Source organism: Selaginella moellendorffii, unplaced genomic scaffold (genome assembly GCF_000143415.4).
Source record: "Selaginella moellendorffii unplaced genomic scaffold, v1.0 SELMOscaffold_32, whole genome shotgun sequence".
In the NCBI taxonomy this organism is placed as follows: Eukaryota; Viridiplantae; Streptophyta; class Lycopodiopsida; order Selaginellales; family Selaginellaceae; genus Selaginella; species Selaginella moellendorffii.
This window is the reverse complement of record NW_003314293.1, coordinates 333,966-341,582: the sequence shown is the minus strand read 5'-3', so window position 1 is coordinate 341,582 and position 7,617 is coordinate 333,966.

Here is a 7,617-nt window from a genome sequence, read left to right as displayed (position 1 = left end):
TAATCTATCAAAGCTAATTTGAGCAACAATCAACAGAATAGAATGAATGTGGGAAAACCAACAAACACTCATTCATATTAACTATTGCATTAGTCAATCTCAATAGATCCTGGTCAATAATACCAAGAAACCAGAGTTGCTCAAGCAAGTGTTAGCAACATCCTATCGATGTCTCAAACTGAAAAAACCAATCCAAAGCAAACCACAAAGAATATGTGGTATTGCGAAAAGCTATAAACCATCAAAAAGAACAACTAACTATCATGAAGGAATATCAATCATCCCAACGATGAAAAGAGGTATAATCATCATTGAAGAAAGAATTTACCTTCCCAAAGAATGGCAAATCATTCTATACCAACAATAATCAAGTAAAACCTTTGATAAAAATAATCAACTACCCTAGATAATAGTCAATCATCATCAATGGTTACTAAATGCAACTATTAACTTCAACATCGAAGCTAATGAGCCAAAATGCCTTTCCCAACAACTTCTAACAAATGAACTATAAGCATGAAAACTCAAGGAACCAAAAACTTGAAGAAACATATAGCTGTAGCATATGTGATCATAGAATGAAATTTAGATGTACTGTCACCATGGATGCTTGAAACCTTGGGGGATAAATGGGGATAAAATAGCCACTAAAAGCTCTCTCATCAAGCAATTGCCCCTTTTCCAGTTGGCTTAAGGGGAGAGAGATAAGGTGCGCTACAGTTTCATGATGTTTCTGTAGTGGGACATGGTGGATAGCGAAAGACTCTAGCTTCATTGAAAAAGGGATTTTTCTGGTTTGGTATGGAAGGTGATGTAGCGGACTATATCTGTTCCTACCCTATATGCCAATAATGTAAGCGGAGAATTGAGAAGCAGGTTGGGAAGTTGCAATGCATTCCAGCACCGGCATGGCCATTTCAGAGTGTGACACTTGATTTTGTCATTTGTTTGCCGAAGTTTAAGGGTTATGATACTTTGATGGTGGTTGTGGATCGGTTGTCAAAGATTGCACACTTCGTTCCAATTGTAAAAACAATGAATGCGAAGCAAATAGCAAAGCTCTTTTTCCATGAAGTAGTGTGAGTTCGTGGTCTTCCCAAAGAGATGATCTCGGATAGAGATTTGAGGTTTACAGAAAAGTTTTGGGGCATGCTATTCCAATTGTTTGGTACCAAGTTAAAGTTTAGTATGGCTTATCATCCTCAAACTGATGGGTAGACCAAATGCGTGAATGCTCAAGTTGAGGATTATCTGCGGTACTATGTCGCGGCGGACCAACGCGACTGGGTTGAGCATTTAGACACAGTAGAAATTTGTTATAACAACACATTTCACAACGCTATAGGTTGTTCTCCATGGGAGATGCTGCAAGGGAATGCTCGTGGGGTTCCTCAACAGATCGTTGTACCGAAACCAATGACCGAAGTGTTGGTCCTGGCCATTGAGACTTATGCGGAGCAGCTACGCCAAAGTTGGTCTAGAGCTACTGAGGCGATGGGCAAAGCTCATGATAGGTATCGACGTGATAAGGATCAACATTGTCGAGATGTATCCTATCAAGTGGGAGATCAAGTGTGGCTATCTTCCCGGAACTTGAACATTAAGGGATCTTTGTCTCAGAAGCTGTTACCGAGATATGTTGAACCTTATCGGGTGTTGAAACACATTGGTGATGTATCCTATCAATTGGATCTTCCTACAGAGATGTCCCATGTTCATAATGTATTTCATGCCAATCCCTTGGCTCCTTACACTATGGATGTTGCGCAATGCAGGCAGATTCGTCCACCACCAGATGTTGTGGACGGTGAACCAGAATATGAAGTTGAAGTTATCTTGGATGCTCGGTCTCAAAGATAGGCTCGTGCGAAGGAATATCTAGTTAAGTGGAAAAGTTACATGTCTTGTGAATCAACTTGGGAACCTCTTAGGAATCTTACACATGCTCATGAGCTTGTCACAGAGTATGAGAATAGTAATAAAAAATAGTTTTTGTAAACCTTGTAATAAATCTTGCAAATTAATAAAGTAATATATTTCTATAAATCAAAGTGTCATTTCTCTCGTTCATTAGTACTTGGGTCAGTTTTGGCAAGCTAACTTTGGCACTTCGGCACTTCAGTGCATGGGTCCAATCCATAACCATGGGGATAATTATTATAGACTGATCACAAGTCCCTACCTCTCTCTCGATGCCTCACTTTTGAAAAAGGGCGTGGTCGTGTAAACAACTTAATCTGCCAGTTTATAATAGTTGTCTAAATCTTCCCAACGGGGTTGATTTCTTGCTCAGGGGAAGTTGGGCCTCTGGCCTTCTCCCTATGTCCTTGCGGGCAAGGATGTATCATTCCTTTGTAAGCCGAGTGGTACTCGGTGCAGCAAGGGTGGCTAACTCCGTTAGTCATTTTCTTGTCGGTGACGGCCGGAGGGTGTCTGAGTCTCAACGTTTTTGGACGTAGAGAAGAAGTCGTTCCATAACTCATTTAAGTCGGTGTGTTTCCCACATAGTGTGCTTTCTATTAACTTTCGGAGTTATTTCCTTGACGGTTTGCTAGACTCGGGTATACATCAACGAGGACGTCGATCTTCCCTAAGGGGGGAGAGTGTTGTGAATGTGACTTCGGGTATCGAAAGATACTTATCGGCCAGTCCTTACAGACACTCTTTCATTACTGCCATGACGGTAGAATGTTGGTACAGTTGGATCCCTTTGGTAGCCCATCTTATGCTAGTGGAGTTAACTGGGCATTTCGAGTGTACTTAGACCGAACGAGCATAAGGACGGAATTCCTACGTACTATTAGCTAAGCATACTTAGCCTGGTAAGGAGTTCCCATCTCGTTTTGTCTTGCACTGGCTAGTGACAAGAACCCTTCTGTATTGAGATTAGTCCCTCAATATCGCTGGATGATAACTTATCGTGTCTGCCAAACACCCTCGCTATCATGCCCTTTATGTTAGTCTCATTTCAGTCCCAAATGCTATTAGGATACTGGTTGCTCTAGGACTGTTCCAAGTCACTCTGGGCTCCTGTCCCTTCGCTCCTTGGGCTATATGCTCGAGAGTTGCTCCGTGGTTCGGTTCTGTCACTCCTTAGCTCCATGCTTGGGAGTTTGGCACCATTCCTTCTTTCAGTGGCCCAAGGTCCTGAAACTCGGGTTCCACACCACTGTCCTTTGGACACATGGCATGTGACACGTGGCATCTGTCACGTGGCATAAAGAGGGTTTAGGTTCCGCTTTGTGGTGTTATCCTATAGTAAATCACCATAGGATAAAGGGTAAAAACCACGTGCGCTACAATAGCCAAGTCTTGCTTAACAATGATCACGAGTCTCACATGAACTAATTTCAGTGCTAAAGAAGAAATCATGGTATAACTGACAATATCCTCCTCAATATATCCATAAGCTAAACTTCATATTGCAAAGCTAATGAAGAGCATGTCTGCATCAACAAAAGCCAAGCATAACAAAGTTATACTCAACAAGTGATCATCTAATCGATCCTCTATAAATCCATCTATAACAAGACGTAACTCACTTCATAACAAGCACAAGAAGAATAAACACTTACGAATTCCTAAATTAGGCTAAATAAACACTTAGGAATTCCTTCCTTATGCTTGTCCGGCCAAGTACAAATGCAAAGTCTTATAAAGAGGGATTGATAAAGGGTCCAACAATACCAACCTCTTACCATCGTGGTAGTAAGGAAAGAATGTCCATAAGGACTGGCTGATAGGTAACTTTTGATACCCGAAGTCATATTCACGACAGTCATCCCTTGGAGATACATGGGAAACTCATATAAATACTAAGCATCATCTCAAGAATGATATGTGGCAATCACCGTAAAGTGATCAAACTAATAATATATATCATCCCTAGGACTCCTAGGGAAAAAATTTAGTCGAACACGAGGATTGGCATTAAAAGCAGGAGGAGATGTACCATACACTATGAATGCTATTGAGTCTGATTGTTCAATTATAACCACATAGCATCAAGGAATTACACCAACTACTATTCTAAAGTCAAAGGAGGAAGAAGTTATTGCTTTACCATAAAGATGAATGAAAAAGGAAAAAGCAATAGATAAAAAATTGAAAAAATTATAAGGAAAGGGAGATCTAGATAATGTAAAAGTTAGATCTAAATCAAAACCCCAAATCAGAATACTTCTCAATGACAATCAAAGTTACTCTTCATCTCCATTAATGTGATTGCATGGAATATAGAAATAGAATATTAAAATGTACATATCAATTAATCTAAAAACCCTAGCTTATATACAGGAGTGAGTGGTCTAGATTGAAACCAATCATTATGCTAATATTAGTAGCTGTACACTTGGACCTCATAGTTCTAAATTAATATTATTTAAGATAAATAAAAAATAAACTTTTCTTATATAAAAATTTTATCAATGGTTAGAGTAATAATTTTTATTTAATTATACTGTTATAATCTCTCTCTCTATATATATATATATATATATATATAAATATAAATTAAAAATAAATAAACAAACTTGAATAAAAAATATATACAATATAAATATAAATATTTATTTAATGTTAAATTGAGAATATAACTTTATGTTATTTCTAATTTGACTAAAATATAATTTTATTTATTTATATATTTTTTATTTGCCTCTATATTAGTTATTTATTGACGTAATTATAATATTTTAATAATGATAATTTTGACTGTCTCAACATCTTTTAGTTTGAATCCTATTGTCACACATATTATTCTTTATTTTTAGTGTTTTTTTATATATTTTTATAATGGATAAATTCATTTACAAAAATTCTCAATAGGATAAAAATAAAAAGTAAAAATAAAATTATAGACATAACTTGTGAAAAGAAAGGGTAATATATTAGTTTTGATGATATATTAGATTATAGTTTTATTTCTAAGTACAAGCTAACTTTTAACCTAATGTCTAACATTGAATTCTTTTTTTCCTGTAAAAAGGATAAATAGATAGATTGACATTTTTCTAGTCCCTTTTTTCACACCACTGTGACACCAGTGCCTTCACTATCCAAGTAAAGCAGCTGTAAGAGCTTGTTTAACTATTCAAATCTGTGGCAGTTTTTTACCATGCTACATGAATCTCTACCTTGTCTCCATTCTGTGCACTCAAAGTCACCGCGAGTGAAGTGGGGATTTATTTACTTTGCATTGGCCGGCTCCTTTTTGGAAAGCAATGGGCTCAAGAGTCAAGCAATAAGAACAGAGTCAGAGAGACACAGTATACAGATTTTCTTGTCATGATTATGGACATCGCAATTGATTGGATGGGGTGGAAAAAAAAGAACTACAAGGTATCCAGAAAAACCAAAAAAGTGTGTTCTTCCGACTGGCTGGCTAGAGCTAGCTGACACTCTGACCAGCATGAAAAAACTCTATCTCCTTTTCATCGTGCTGTTGCTGTTGCCGTTGCTCCAAGCTTCTTGAGTTCTTCCCGGAGCATCGTCGTCACCAAATGGTCCAAGTAATCGATCTTGGACGGATGATACGCGCCGGAGACGATTTCATCGACTTGCTCCTTCGAGATAACGAGCCGAATCGGGGGACCCCATCCTGACTCGCCAGAAGGCTCCAATCCATCCCTCACGAGGTTGTGCCTTTTGATCCTATCCCCCGACGAGGAAGAAGAACACGAATCGATTGACGACGAGGACCTGCTGCGGTGAATTCGATGGCCGCTGGATTTGGGATTGCGATCCTTTGCCACGCCAAAGCACGAATTTCCCATATTTTTTTCCCTTTCCTTTCCTCCTTTTCTCTCTTTCGAGAAGTAAATTTCTTGCTCCAAGTAGCTGGGATCTTCGCAGTGCCGCGGACTGGAGACCCAATACCGCGATTTGAGAGAGCGATTTGACCGTGGAGAGATTGTGATCGATCAACAGAGACGGAGAGATTAGCAGCAAACTGGGACTTACGCACAAGAGAAAAGAAAAAGGATAGGGTTCTTAAGCGAAAAGGAGAACGGCACTTAAACTAAATAGTGCCTCGTGAGGGACAGGATTTCAGCACAAGATAGTGACCATGTCTCCTCGAGGCGCAGCAAAGTTGATGGAGATAATCAAAGACTTTGAGCTCCTCGCGACGATTGATCGAAACCAAGGGCTGGGAGGGAGAGCAAGAAAATGAAAGCGAAAACAATGCCAAGAGAAGACGATGGGTTTCACAACAAAATACAAAGAGGAAGGAGAAGGAATGGATTGATTGGAGGCATCGCTATCGAGACGAAGCGAGCACGCGAAAGATGAGAGAACTGTAAGTATATGGATTTCGAAGGATGAACAAAATGTATATGTTACAGGAAGAACACGAGTGAGTGAAGTTTTTCTTCTTGTTTATGTGTTTGGACAGCTCTCGCGAAAGCCTGAGTTGCCACGGAAGGCAGTGATTGATCGTGTCGGCATGGGCACAATTCCAGCGGCCGTACGGGGGTGTATCTGAGAATATGTACGGCAAGGTGAAATCATGTTTGCTGCGGTATTCTGTACGCGGTAGTGGTACAATACGACAGAAAGTGGGTATGTGTACCTGTACACGCTGAGGGTACAGGTGTATGAATTTTCGTGCACACACACACTACTCATAAGAGGGCACATTGGTTCTCAAAAAAATTTGAAAATCTCCGGTCAACTGATGATGGACAGTTGGGGTGTGCCCTGAATGCCAGGCACTGCATGTAATGCCACAGATTTGATAAACCAAAGCCTGCATGTTCTCATTGTCTCTATTGCCTGTCTCTAACAATATAATTAAATCAGAAGAATAATGTTAATAAGTCAAATTAAAACAACGATTAAAAAAAAACATATGCTATCACTTAAAAGCATTCCCTCCCAGCAAACAAACAAGAACCTGTCTAAATTTTAAAAATGTTTAGAATTATGAATTTCAAGTTAATTCACTAATTTTTATATGCTTTGGCAAACTTTGACAAGCACGAGATACATAAGGGAATACTATTCCTTGTTATAGACCCGAAATATTCAGGCATTATCTAGAATATTTTTTAATCTCAGTGTGTAATGTTAATTGTCCATCCTTTGTTTATAGGAATTAGTAAAAGGGCACAAAATATAAAGCATGTATAATTTTAAAGGTGTTTAAGCTAGAGTATACTGCTTTCATTAACAAACTATTGTCGGAACATAAAGATAAATAATAACTAAAAAGAGAAAAGTATTATACAAAACATACATAAAGAATCAGGACAAAGGTGGCAAAGATTTCTTCCCGCTTCTGGTTTGAAACGTCCCGACATGTTCTCCCCATGGTGCTCAGCATGGCCACGAAATCTCCGGGCATTCTCCCTGGGTGTGCGCTGCCTCCTCTCCTAAATGATGCAAAAAAGCTTAGGAAGTAGAGAGGTTTCATACGAATTCTTCTAGAGGGAGCAGGAGATGGGCGACCGCCCCTGGCCAAGAAATGCACATTCTTTTGGGTTTGTGTCAACTTTATTTTGATTAAGCCAGATTTTTATTCTCATTTCCCACAAGACTTATTTTATCTGGACAAAGGTGGCAAAGATTTCTTCTGGTGCCTGTCAAACAACTTCTCCTCAAGCCCTAGGAGGATGT